Source organism: Prionailurus bengalensis, chromosome C1 (genome assembly GCF_016509475.1).
Source record: "Prionailurus bengalensis isolate Pbe53 chromosome C1, Fcat_Pben_1.1_paternal_pri, whole genome shotgun sequence".
In the NCBI taxonomy this organism is placed as follows: Eukaryota; Metazoa; Chordata; class Mammalia; order Carnivora; family Felidae; genus Prionailurus; species Prionailurus bengalensis.
The window spans coordinates 61,021,081-61,036,175 of record NC_057345.1 but is presented as its reverse complement, the minus strand read 5'-3'; positions in this window follow the sequence as shown (position 1 = coordinate 61,036,175).

Genomic DNA, 15,095 nt, shown 5'->3' with positions numbered 1-15,095 from the left:
ATAGATATGTAACAAATACACAATTCAATATGGAGGTACTACTTTATTGTTTTTAATAAAAAAACATTCCAACAATATTTTTTTTCAACATGACTGTTATTTTATCTTCTGATTTCTAAATTCTGTTCAGGTAATAAATACCTTATTTTCATCCTTGTCCCTAAGAAAAATATACTCAGGACATCTACAGATACGTCACTGGACTTGGCCTTCCACATAATACCTACTCTAAAAAGCACTCTTGAATGTATAAAATAATGGACCAAAGACACAAGTCAAGGTAGTGAATATATATAGCAGACAAATACATGCATACACACACACACACACACACACACACACACACACACACAATTGGCTTGCTTTATGAACAAAGAGGCATCTAAATTAAATTAATTTTCTTTCACCCACAATATAGCTGAGTGTATACAAATGATGGGATTGTTAATTGAACTTACGCATTAAGCTTAACTAGGGGGGAATAGGACAGAGCAGGAGGATTCCAAGTTTGCCTTGTCTTATGGACACTGAGACAACCACATGTACTGCAACTAAGTCTGAAAATGATATGAAGACTGGAAAAACATACCATCCACTGCTAGTCATAGAGAGAATGCCACATCAAAGAGGATAGGAGGGGTGGAGATGCATTCATAAACCAAACTCCTGGAAGGACAAACCACCAATTGAGACATCACAGGTTTAGAGGAGTGTGAGCATCAGATTCTGCACTGAGAACCCCAGCCTTGGGATCCTACACAGGGATGATGAGTCCCTATAACACCCACCTTTGAATCTCAACAGCTCCAAAACTTTAAAGTCAGTGAGACTTAACTCCAACAAGCTAAATAACTTGGCCCATGACAGCACAAAAGCAGCACTTTGAAAAGTACCTGGGGGGTGCCTGAGTGGCTCAGCTGGTTGAACATCTGACTTCAACTCAGGTCATGATCTCACAGTTCATGGGTTCAAGCCCCACATTGAGCTTTGTGCTGACAATGCAGAGCCTACTTCAGATTCTCTGTCTCCCTCTCTCTCTCTCTGCTCTTTCCCTGCTCCCACTCTCTCTCCCTCAAAATAACATTATTTTTTTTAAAGAAAAGTATCTGAGGTGTATGTGAAAGAAATTTACTAATATTAGGACATGTGCCAGAGGGGCAGGGATCTGCAGATTTCTCCAGCAGAAAAAGTGTACCTCATTTTTCTTGCCCTTCCTCAGGCTAGATAGCTGGAACCTTGCAGGAGTTAGTTCTAAAACTCTTTATCTACCTTGCCAGCATCAAATGCTCCATCTCAGTGCTCCCTTGTGACCCATCCCACTCAACCTACCCACCTAAGCAAGTGTTCCTCCAAAGGAGCTCTACACCATTGCATCCAACAGACAGCCCTGGCCAGACACTGGTACTACTTCAAAGTGATCCTGCTCTAGGAGGAGGAAGATATAACTCCACATAGCAGTGTGCCCATGACTCCAGTAGCCACGCCTATTGATGGCCATGCAGGTAAGAAGAAATAGCCGTTGGAATACCTGCAGCTGTGGCAGTGGCTAATTGCAGATGCCAGCCACCAGCAAGACCACAGCACCTCCAGCCAGGACTCTCAATAGCCTAGGGAGAAAACCCTGAAAGGTACACCCACAAGAGGCAAACCAGATTATTGTAGCCAGCTGGGCTGAAGACCAGACCCACCCAACAGCATGCCTACAACAATTGCAGCTTAGCCAAAACAGAAGAGTAGACATAGACCACAAAGGGAATATACATGGAACATCTGGTTCTGGTGACCAGGGGGATTGTGCTACAAAGTGCCACAGGACCACTACATATAAGGCCAGTACTTTCAAGACCAGGAGAAGCAGCTGAGCTTCTCAGGATTCTCAGGACCAAATACATGGAGACAAACACAGAGTTAGACAAAGTAAGAAAAATAATATGTTACAAATACAAGAAACAAAAATTCAGAAGAACTAAAGGAAATGGACACAAGCATTATGTCTGATTAAGAGTTTGAGGTAATAATAAGGATGCTCATCAGAACTGAGAAAAGAGTGAATAAACTCAGTGAAAACTTCAACAAACACATAAATACATAAAAAATAATCAATTAATGGGGTGCCTGGGTGGCTCAGTTGGTTGAGCATCCAACTTCAGCTCGGTCATGAGTTCAAGGCTTGTGGGTTCAAGCCTCACACTGGGCTCTGTGCTGACAGCTCAGACCCTGGTGCCTTCTTCAGATTCTGTGTCTCCCTCTCTCTATTACCCTCCCACACACATGCTCTGTCTCTCTCTCAAAAATAAATAAACATTAAAAAAAGAATCAGAGCTGAAGAATCCAATAACTAAAATGAAATATACACTAGAGGGAATCAACAGCAGATTAGAGGAGAAGAATGGATCAATGATCCGAAAGACAAGATAGTCAAAAACAAGTAAACTGAAAAGCAAAAAGAAAAAAAGAAAAAAAGTGACAACAGGTTAAGGAAACTCTGCCACATCACCAAGCATTATAATATTTGTATTATCAAGACTCCCAGAAGGAAGAGTGAGAAAGGGACAGAAAACTTTTTTGAACATACAATAGCTGAAAACTTCTCTAATCTGGGGAAGCATCTAGGTCTGGGCAGCAAAGAGAAGACCTAACAAAGTAAACCCAAGGAGGTCTACACCAAGACACATAATAATTAAAATGAAAAAATGTAACAATAAACAGAATCTTAAAATCAGCAAGAGGAAACAGTTACATATAAAGGAAATTCCATCAGGCTATCAAATGACATTTCAGTAGAAACTTTCCAGGCCAAAGGGAATGACATGATGTATTCAAACCATGGAAAAGAGAAACCTTCAATACAGACTACTCTGCCCGGCAAAGTTTTCATTCAGAATTGAAGGAGAGATCAAGTGTTTCCCAGAGGAGTTCATTACTACTAAACCCTAAACCAGCCTTACAAAAAATGTTAAAAGGAATTCTTTTTTTTTTTTAATTAAAACTTTTTTTTTAAGATTTTATTTGAGGGAGAAAGACAGAGAGAGAGAATGAATCCCAAGCAGGCTTTGCACTGACAGAGAAGCTCAATCCCATTAACCCTGAGATCATGACCTGAGCTGAAATCTAGAGTTAGACACTTAACTGACTGAGCCACCCAGATATCTCAAAAGGATTCTTTAAGTGGATAATAAAGGCCATAACTAGAATCATAAATTAGGAAAGGAATTAATTTTATAGGTAAAAAATATAGTAATATAGATTAATATATATAAAGTCAGTATGAGGATTAAAACACAAAAGTAGTACAATTATATCTATAAAAATTAGTCAAGGGATTCACAAAATAAAAATGTATAAAATATGATGCCATACATAAGATATGGGGAGGGAGTAAAAAACAAGTGCTTTTAGAATGTTTGAAACTAAGCAACCATCAACTTAATATAAGCAATTATACATATAAAATATTATGTATGAGTCCAAAGGTAAGCACAAATCAAAAACCTATAATTGCTATACCAAAAATTAAGAGAAAGAAATCTAATAAAAACTCTAAAAAAAACCCATCAAGCTACAAAAGTGCAAGAGAACAAGAAACAGAAACAGAAAACCACCAAAAACAAAACAAAAACAAAAACAAAAAATAAGAAAGCAAATAACACAATGACAGTAAGTACATAGTTATACTTACTGTAAATATAAATGGACTAAATGCTCCAATCAAAACACATTGGGTAACTAAACGGATAGGTAATAAGACCCATTATATGCTACCTACAAGAGACTCGCTTAAAACTTGGACGTACACAGCCTGAAAGCAGAGGAATGGAGAAAAATACTCCATGCAAAAAAGGGGGGAAAAAGAGTTATTGTAGCACTACTTAGAACAGACAAAATAGATTTTAAAACAAAGACTTTAGCAAGGGACAAAAAGGGCATTACATAATGCCAGAGGGATCAATTCAACAAGAAAATATAACAATTGTAAAAATCTCTGTACCCAGCACAGTAGCACTTAATACATAAAACAAATATTAACAGACTTAAAGGGAGAAATTAACAGTAATACAATAATAGTATAGGACTTTAACATCCCATTTACATATATAAATAGATTGTCTAGACAGAAAGAAAAAATGGAAACCATGGCTTTGAATAAAACAGTAGTCCAGATAGACTTAGCAGATATATACAGAACATTTCATTTCAAAACAGAAGAATGCACATTCTTTTCAAGTGGACATGGAACATTCTCCAGGAAAGATCACGTGTTAGACCACAAAACAATTCACAGTAAATTTAAGAAGGTTGAAATAATGTCAAGCATCTTTCCTAATCACAATGATATGGAACTAGACATACATCACAAGAAAAAACTGCTAAACTACATGCAATAATTAAACAACCAGTGGTTCAATGAAGAAAACAAAGAGGAAATTTAGAAAAAAAATACATGGAGACAAATGAAAATAAAAACATTTGGTCCAAAATCTTTGGGACACAATAAATGCAGTTCTAAGAGCAACATTTATAGGGATACAGGCCTACTTCAAGAAACAAGAAAAATCTCAAACAGCCTAACCTCATAAAACTAGAAAAAGAACAAAGTGCTAAGTTAGTAGAAGAAAATAATAGAGAGAAATTAAATGAAATAGAAACTTAAAAAAATAAAATAAAAAGATCAATGAAACCAAGAGTTGGTTCTTTGACAAGGTAAACAAAATTGATAATCTCTAGCCAGACTCATTAAGAGAGTACTTAAATAAATAAAATCAAACACAAAGGAGGAGAAACAACAACCAACATCATAGAAATACAAAAAAATATAGGGGCGCCTGGGTGGCGCAGTCGGTTAGGTGTCCGACTTCAGCCAGGTCACGATCTCGCGGTCTGTGAGTTCGAGCCCCGCGTCAGGCTCTGGGCTGATGGCTCAGAGCCTGGAGCCTGTTTCTGATTCTGTGCCTCCCTCTCTCTCTGCCCCTCCCCCGTTCATGCCCTGTCTCTCTCTGTCCCAAAAATGAATAAACGTTGAAAAAAAAATTAAAAAAAAGAAATACAAAAAAATATGAGAATACTAGGAAAAACTATGTCCAACAAATTGGACAACCTAGAAGAAATGGATAAATTCCTAGAAACATACAATCTTCTAAAGCTGAATCACATAGAAATAAAAAGTTTGAACAAATCAAGTAGTAGTAATCAAGTTGAACTGGTAATAAAAAAACAAATGAAAAACTCCCAACAACAATAACAAAAGAAAAAAAAAAGGCCAAGATCAGAGAGCTTCAGAGGTGAATTCTACCAACATTTAAAGAAACGTTGACACCTTTTCTTCTCAAACTGTTTCAAAAAATAGAAGGAAAATGTCAACTTCCAAATTCATTCTACAAGGTAAGTATTACCCTGATATCAACAAAACAGATAAAGACACATAAAGAAAACTACAGGCTAATAACACTGATAAACATAGATGCAAAAATCCTCAATACAATATTAGCAAAGCAAAAGGATCATTCACCACAATCGCATGGGATTTGTTCCAGAGATGCAAGGAAGATCTCATATTCCAATATCAATCAATGTAATTCATCACATTAACAAGAGGAAGGAGAACACCATGTAGCCATCTCAATAGAAGCAGAAAATGCATGTGACAAAATACAACATCTGTTGATGATAAAATCTCTCAGCAAAATGGATTGAAGGAATACACCTCAACCTAATAAAGGCCATATTAAAAAAAATACAGGTAGCATCATAATCAATGATGGAAAACCAAAAACTTTTCCTCTAAAGACCAGGAACAGGACAAGGATGTCCATGCTCACTACCTTTATTCAACATAGTACTGGACATCCTAGCTGTAGCTCTTAGAAAGAAAAAGAAAAAAAAGAAATTCAAATCGATAAAGAAGTAAAACTCACTGTTTGTAGATGACATGATACTATATAGAAAACCCTAAATATTCCACCAAGAGATTATTAAAACTAATAATTAATTCAGTAAATTTGGATGCAAAATTAACAAACAGAAATCTGTTGCATTTCTATACACTAATAACATGGTGGCAGAAGGAGAAATTAAGAAAATAATCCCATTTACCATTGCACCAAAACAAATAAAATTTCTAAGAATTAATTTAACAAAAGATGTAAAAGATCTATACTTTGAAAACTGTAAGATATTGAAAAAAGAAAATGAAGACACAAAGAAATGGAAAAATATACCATGCTATGGACTGGGAGAATATTGTTAAAGTATCTGTACTACCCAAAACAATCTACAGATTCAATGTAATTCCTACCAAGTACCAATAGCATTTTTCACATACCTAAAAAAAAATAATTCTAACATTTGTATGGAACCACAAAAGACTTTCAATAGCCAAATCAATCTTGAGAAGGAACAAAGCTGGAGGTATCAATCCCAGACTTCAGGATATACTGCAAAGCTTTAGTAATTGAAACAGTATGGTACTAACACAAAAAATAAACACATAGATCGATGGAACAGTATAGAGAGCCCTCAAATAAACCCACAGCTATGTAAATTCATCTACAATGAAGGAGGCAAGGATATACAATGGAGAATGGATAGTCTCTTCAATAAATGGTGTTGGGAAAACTGAACAGCTAAATGCAAAGAAATGAAACTGACCAGTTTCTTACACCACACACAAAAATAAACTCAAAATAGATTAAAGGCCTCAATGGGACTTGAAATCATAAAACCTCTAAAATAAAACATAAGTAGTAATTTTCTTGGATATCAACTTTAGCAACATATTTATGGCTATGTCCCCTCTGAGGCAAGGGAAACAAAAGTAAAATAAACTTTTGGGACTGTGCCAAAATAAAAAGTTTTGGCATAGCAAAGGAAACTATCCACAAAATGAAAATGCAGCCTACTGAGTGGGAGAGGACACTTGTAAATCACACATACAATAAAAGTTTAATAACCAGCATATATAAAGAAGTTCCACATCTCAATACCAGAAACAGCAATAACAATCCAATTAAAAAATTTGAGATGACCTGAATAGAGATTTTTCCAAAGAAAACATACAGATGGCCAATAGACACATTAAAAGATGCTCAACATCTCTAATACCAAGGAAATGGAAATAAGAATCACAATAAGTTATCACGAAACACCAGTCAGGATAGTTAACACCAAAAAGACAAGAAATAACAAGTGTTGGCAAGGATATGGAGAAAAAGGAACTCTTGTGCAGTGTTGTTGTTCAACTACTATAGAAAACAATATGGAGGATCCTCAAAACAATTAAAAATAAAAATACCCTGTGGTCCAGTATTTCCACTATTGGATGGTTACTGATGTTTGCTGAGTAATATTATTCAGTAATATTCCATGTGAAATATTACTCAGCCATAAGAATAAGATTTTGCCATTTGCAGCAACATGGGTAAACCTAGAGAGTATTATACTAGTGAAGTAAGTCAGAGACAAACATATGGTTTCATTTACATGTGGAATTTAAAAAACAAAACAAAGAAACAATAGCAAAAAACAACCAGTTAAAACCAAAGAAAAAAACGTGATTGCCAGTGGGAAGGTAGGTATTAAGAGGATATTAAGAGATAGAAACTTCCAGTTATAAAATAAATAAGACAGGTGAAAAGTATAGCATAGGGAATATATATAATATACATATACAATATGAATTTTATAATATACAATATAATATGTACCATATGAATATATTGTAATAATAAACAATATGCATACATTGTAATAATGTTGTATGGTGACAGATGATGACTCCACTTATAGTAAGCATTGAGAAGTGTATAGAATTGTCAAATCACTATGCTGAATAACTGAAATTAATATTGTTTACAACTATAATTAAAAGAAAAAAGGGTTAATAATGTCAAGGACATACACAATCCAATGATCAGACAAGGCACAAGAAAGCTTGATAGGTAAGGGGCAATTTCCTAGGTTCTTTGTGCATGACAGACAATCCCTTGATTCAGAATAGTTATGGTCTCTACTTGAGGGTCACATGATCACTCAGAAAGAGAATTTATATTCTGAAATCGCCACTTTACACCCAAGAGATTTGTAGTAAAGTCTAAGATTTTTCAGCTCAAATGAGGAATGCAAACAGGTTATTTACCCAGGCAATTCTCCCCCCGACAATGGAAGGAAAAAAAACATCTACTTTAACTTTTCTCCCAGTAGACTTGGAGCCATCTGACAATCAATACATTTACCAGAAAACACAGTGTTCAATAGGTTATAATAAGTTTAAGACATATTCTCCACTATGAAGATACTTAAAATATAATTTTAATCTTTTTAACCGTGATATTTATTAAAAAATAATTTAAGGGTCCCCTTTCACCATTGTATCACTACTATCTAGCAGATGTCAATCACAAAGATGTCACTCAACTTATTTGTTCAAGGAATTAATGAAAGCTTACTTAAAAGTGTATTTTCTTAGTGTTTTTTTTTTCACGAACAGAAGTTTGATTTACGGTTAAGTCTAATTTATCAGGGTTTTTTCTCCTACGTATGAAACCTTTATCTAGTTCTAAGCTATGAGCATATTCTCATGTTTTCTCCTAAAGCATTATGGTTTCAATAGCTGAAATATACATGAGTAGGATTCTATTGCCTGTCACTCCTCTTGCCTTCTTTGCCTCTCTGGTAATTTTATATTTTGTGCTTAGCAGTCCATATGAAAGATTATGGAAACCACAGACATTATTTTCCACCAGAGAAGTTTCCCCATTTCCTCTCACATTTTCTATAGTCTCAATCCATTTAGGGATTGAGTTGAGTTGGGACTTAATTGCAGTTTCACTTCATCTCTGGTTTATTTCTAGTTTGCTTCTGTCCCTTCTGAGTTTCTGACTGAAAGCTTGGCTAGTCCCCAACTCCTCAGCTCAGGAATACTGTTCTTCAGAGGGTTAGAGCTTAGCTCTTTATCTTCTTGATCCATACAAGCATGCATTGCAATTAGTGTCCTGAGGCCAGCTGTGTTTTTCATTTGTAGTGCACTCTGTCAAGCAGGACTTTGTTTCCAAGCACCTCAACACAGCAGAAAAATTTCCTCTTTTAGCTTTTGTCCCTGTTTTTGCCCACCACCTACACCACACCAGAAATCTCACAGGTGTGACATCTGGGGCTCTTCTCGTTTTCAGTCAATCATGCTAATATTGTAAATCATAGATCAGCTAATTCTCTGCTCTGCTGGTTTCTCTTTTCTTCAGTAGACTCTTGCTGGTTGGGGTCAGCATGATCTTCCATCCATCAACCCCTTTGAAAAGATGATGGCTGGTTCTTTTCAGCATTTCCCTCACTGAAAGGGCTTTTCCTCACTGAAATTTTAGTTGTACCTAGTTTTTATTGCTTCTGTAGCTCATCAGTGCTTTTAAAATATAATTTTTGCAAGTTTTCTGTGTTTTCTAAATGTTGCTGTAGGAACATTCAGCTACCATATTTAGCTGTAGTTCATACAGCTGTATAATTCAATGGATTTACTTGAAAGTTTATACCCTTATTATTTTCTTTTTTTTTTTTAAATACCCTTATTATTTTCTGATACACTTAGTAAGTTTTTACTGAATGTTAAATATTTTATGTTAAACAATTTTAAAGCCCTAAATGATGTCATCTTCCAGCAGAGGTTGACTTTTGCTTCTGACAAATTATTAGAACAAGGATAAATTCACCCTGATTCAGTATGAGTTTGACCAAATTTGAACCTGAGTTCTATATATTGAAACAAGGTCTATTTCTGGTTTATATTTGCTCTGAGGGAATAGCTCTTAAGGGGATCCTAGTGTGAGTTTGGCTGTTTTTCATGGTCTCTTCTTACCTGCCTAACTCTAATTTTTTATTACTGTTAAAAGTTCTACTTAACTTCTCAGTCTTTAGCCACCATTTACAGTCTCTTAGCTGCCTCTTACAAGTTAGCAAATTCCTCAAGGAGGACAACAGTGTTTGACTTACTTCTCTGAGCTTGCCTTTCTCTGATACTTTTGCCCCTCAAATCCCAGTTGCCTTGATAGCTCTTGGATGCCTTCATTCACTTTTTTAACATTTTATTTTACCCTTCTTTTATTATTGTATTCAGTTGAATAATTTATCTATTCAATCACAGCCAAGGGTAGAAACATACCCTCTGACTTTTTGTAATCTAAGCCCTCTTTCCAGATTCATACCAGCACCCTAAACATGGTGTTTTAAGCTACGTGAAATTCAGCTGAGCCTTTCATATATTAACCATAACCTTTCTCTAACTCACATATTTCTAGCACATTGGAAAAGCTGAATGGTCATATAGATTATCTTCCTAGTAACCAAGTTTCATGATTTTTTCATACTTACTCTTCATGCTCTATCAGTCTTGGCTCTATCAGCCATGGTCACCTCATAAATCTTGTTAAGGTATGTTCATACAGACATCTAAAATCTTGAAACCCAATAACCAACTTTCTGCCTAATATTTCCAATTTGTTTGCTCCCCCAATTTTGCTCTATCTGTTATGAATTTTAAAGGGTTTCTTGGGGAGCCTGGGTGGCTCAGTCTACTGAGCATCTTATACCTGGCTAGGTCATGACCTCACAGTTCATGGGTTCAAGTCCCACATCTGACTCTGCACTGACAGTGAGGAGCTTGCTTGGGATTCTCTCTGTCCCTTCTCTCTCTCTCTCTCTCTCTCTCTCTCTCTCTCTCTCAAAATAAATAAACTTGGGGCGCCTGGGTGGCGCAGTCGGTTAAGCGTCCGACTTCAGCCAGGTCACGATCTCGCCATCCGCGAGTTCGAGCCCCGCGTCGGGCTCTGGGCTGATGGCTCAGAGCCTGGAGCCTGTTTCCGATTCTGTGTCTCCCTCTCTCTCTGCCCCTCGCCCGTTCATGCTCTGTCTCTCTCTGTCCCAAAAATAAATAAACGTTGAAAAAAAAATTTAAAAATAAATAAACTTAAAAAATAAAGGGATTCTTGATTCTTCAACTTCTTCTAAGATTTGCAGTATTTTATGAATTTTCTATAATGCTAAGCTTATACAACATGGCTATTAATTCAAAGAAAACTATTTTCATAGTAATTCTGAATTTTCTAACATGGATACATTCCATAAAACCCTCTCTATGCTCAAGGTTGTAGATCATATTCTAAGAAAATCTTACCATCATAGTGATTTTTTGATGCTATAAATTTCATATCTTTAACACTATATAGCTTAACAAAATGTTTGTTTACATACTTTTTAAACAAACTTACCTGAAATGCCACTTGTCAATTCAAAGGATTCTAATGGTTGTGTATGTCCATGTGCAGAGGTGATGGGCATGGTTGTGACCACTATTGGGCTATAAAATATAGATGAAATCAACCATTGTGGAAAATACCAATAGGTACATTGAAAAAGAAATCAGGCAGGTTTCAGTCAGTATGACATAAGCAGCATATAGAGCAAAATCAATGAGATTGGCAAGAAAGAATAAAAAGGAACTTGTAAATATTCTGCAATATTAAAAATGATCTTGGAAGCTTAAAAGAAGGTCAAAGAATTATATATTTGGGATAAACACATAGTACTATGGCATATTAAGGTTATTTTCCTATCAGAGTCTTAAGACTAGGTATGATATTGAGAGAACAAAAATTATTTTTCTGTTTCTGAATTCAACAAAATGTCTCAATCCCATTTTATTCTTAACGCATATTTACTGTAGAGAACTGAAACAAACAAAAAACCCTTTCAACTGTATTTAAATAATATAGTCTATAATTTTATTTTCAAGCTAAGGTCACAAAGGCTACATTTAATAATTTATATTGTATCATTATAGACACACAGGATGGGCAAATATGTAAACTGAAAAAACATTTGAATAAAATTTAATAGCTTCACATTATAGAAGCTTCATCTGTAAATTAGATTTTCAAATTCAAAAATAGGTGAATATTGTACTTTGTTGAGTAAGAGGGCAAAAATAATAATGCTTATAGATGGACACATGTCTATCTCCCCCCTCAAGCAGAGGAATATTAGTAAATCCAGTAAGCAGGTATGAAGAGTAATATAACAGTAAGCAGGTATGAAGAGTAATATACATCTTATACCTGGCTTATACCTGGCTTATAGGATTAATAGAAATTTTTCTAGATTTTTATTGTAAAGGAGAGCAATTTATGATTTTGATATATAAAGATTCTTCATTAGAGACAGAAATTTGGAAACTGAAATAAGATTCTCTCTGCCATTTATTTGCTATATGATCCTAATCTTAAAGTATCTCAGTTTTCTCTGTCTTTAAATGGAGAAAATGGCATCAATGATTGTGAGAATTATGTAGGATAATATGATTTGGGTAATATAATACTTACCACATATTAGATATACCAGAAAAGATTAGGCAGTAAAGAAATAATCCAAAAAGTAGTGAATATATGATCATCATTAGTAAATATGTATTTAAACTGGGAAATAAGAACTACCTATGGACATTTTGGATGAGACAATTTATGTGTTCATGGTCAATATCTCCTTAGAATAACCTAGGGGTGTGTTTATAAATATTTGGCAACATGCTCTCTAAGGACTGAGGTGATGTGATTTATATCATTTTCTGGTTTCTATGGTGTAAATGGTTCAAATGTGGCTAATTTCAAATATGGTTTCAAATAGCTCACAATGGATTTGAAAATTTAACAATTGGCTCTCAAGTGGTAGTGTAAGCTAGTTCCAGCACATCACTGTTCTAAATATTATACTAGAATGTCTAACAGTTTATACTTTAACAGTTTATATTGTTTGAACTCTATCCTCCCCAATTTTAGTTCTTATAGGAATCATTTTATACCTCCATTCACTTGTGTATTTTATAGGTCAATGACTGATAATTTTATAATATAGATTATCCTGTGGATTAGCAACACCTTAGAAAAATACTTCCCAATGAAAAAAAAAAGTACTTCCTGTTCCAAGAGTATCATCTAAAGTCAGCTCAGACTGACATATAGGATTTGGCTCCTTTCCTTAAAATTAATAATTCAGTTAAATCATCAGGGGATAACAGTTCTGTAGGCTTGATCTTTAAAACTAAAAAAAAAAAAAGTTTACTTAAATTTCACATTCTGTGGCTGAGAACAGAGAATAAATTTCAATGGGGGAGGATGAGACACTTAATAAAAGAAAAAGTCACTTATGTTGTATAAGATTTTCAATCTCATGATTTAACCAAAATAGAGATAATTTGAAACATAAGAAGTTTGGTACTAAGTAGTCCAGTTTCTCTGTTGCTAATAGAAACTGCTAAGAACATGCCATGGATAGCTACTGCAATGTTTGCTGATGTTAGCTTTGAAGATTCAACTTCCCAATTTAAATGTATAAAGCCTCTAAAACAGAAGGCATGTCTCAAAGGGCTAGCTTAAGGTGCCTGAAAATTGATAACAGAAGGAGTTCAGTTTTACACTTGGATTTTGTATCTTGGCACAGGGATATTGTTTCTTCTCCTGTCCCTTTAAAAGCTTGTATTTGTAATACTTAATATACCCCTTCCTCCCCTTTTTTTGGTGACATGTAGCACATTGGGGCAAACCATGAAACCAGCCTTTTGTTTTCTAATACAAAAACCTAGTCCTTCCAAGAGATTTGAGTCTCCAGAGTATCATAGAAGATACCAAAGAGCAAAAGTCAGTTCCATAACTTGGACAGATGATATTGTTTCATGTCTGTCCCTCATGGTTAATAATGAATTTACAATGTGTATGCTGCCTCCTAAAGGGGTTCCTATTGTGTTTTTGTTGAACTGTATATAATTCATTAAGTTGACATGACTGGGTAGTTTTATCCTTAAGTTCTTTGCCAACCAAAAGAAAATGGAGATTTAACCCAATTTCAAAGTGTAAATACTGATTCCTATTTGAAAAATTTGACTGAACAGTAAATATATATGTTTGTATTTTTTCAGCTTAAACTGAATATAACTTTGAATTCCTACTACGCTTTTATGAGAGAGACTTCTGGAAACTGAGTCAGTCTTGATGTCGGCTGTTAATTGGAACAGATTTGCAAATCTGTAAGATGGATACCACTGGACTTTCTGATCAAACCAAGAGTGACTCCTTGGAGTCTGATGGTAATACTGTTCTTTGTTTCACATAATATATAGAAAACCCGATTATGCCTGAGACCTTCAGTGACTAAAGTCGACCTACATTATGCTTACTATAGAACTATCTTCTATAAAGTCTTGCTAATTTTTTGGTCCAAGATTTTAAGACGTAATAAGTAAGGTCTTTTACAATTCCCAGCTTTCTAACTGTGGTTATTATTCTTTATATATATTCCTTATCTTCCAACTTACTGTCTTTAGAAATACTACTTCTTTGCACTCTGTGCCTTAGCACATAGATTTCTATCATGAGTTGAGTTTTTGAAAGGTGTATACCAGAAAGAAAATACCTTGCAAGTGACTTCTACTTTTGATCTCTAAATGCTATATTTGGAATATTTGTGTTCTCCCTAAATTCATATGTGGAAATTCTAACCCTCAAAGGTGATGGTATTCGTGGGTTGAGGTTTTGGGAAGTATTAAGATGTGGAGATCTGGAGGTGTATTAAGGTGTGGGGACTTTGGGAAGTAATCAGGTCATGAGACTCTCACCCTTACGAATGGGATTAGTGGTCTCAGAAAAGCGATCCCATACAGCTCTCTAGTACCTTCACCACATCAAGATGCAATGGGATGTCTGAGACCCAGGAGAGGACCAAACATGTTTGCAAGCACCCAGATCTCAGCCTTTCAGCCTTCAGAACTGTGAGCAATAAGTTTGCTGTTTGTAAATCACCAATATATAGTATTTTGTCTTAGCATCCAGAACAGCCTAAGACACTATATTTCTTCTAATGCAAAGGAATACCAAAGAATGTAGAAAAGTCTATGGATGGTAATGTACTTAAACACATAAGTATATAGATGAGAGGATGCACATATAAATATTAAACAACAGTATCTAATTATCATGCCAATTGACTTTTCATTCATTAATGACTGCAGTCTAACCTGAGCTATGAAGAATACATAACAAACGAGTCATTACAATGAAGTTCAATGG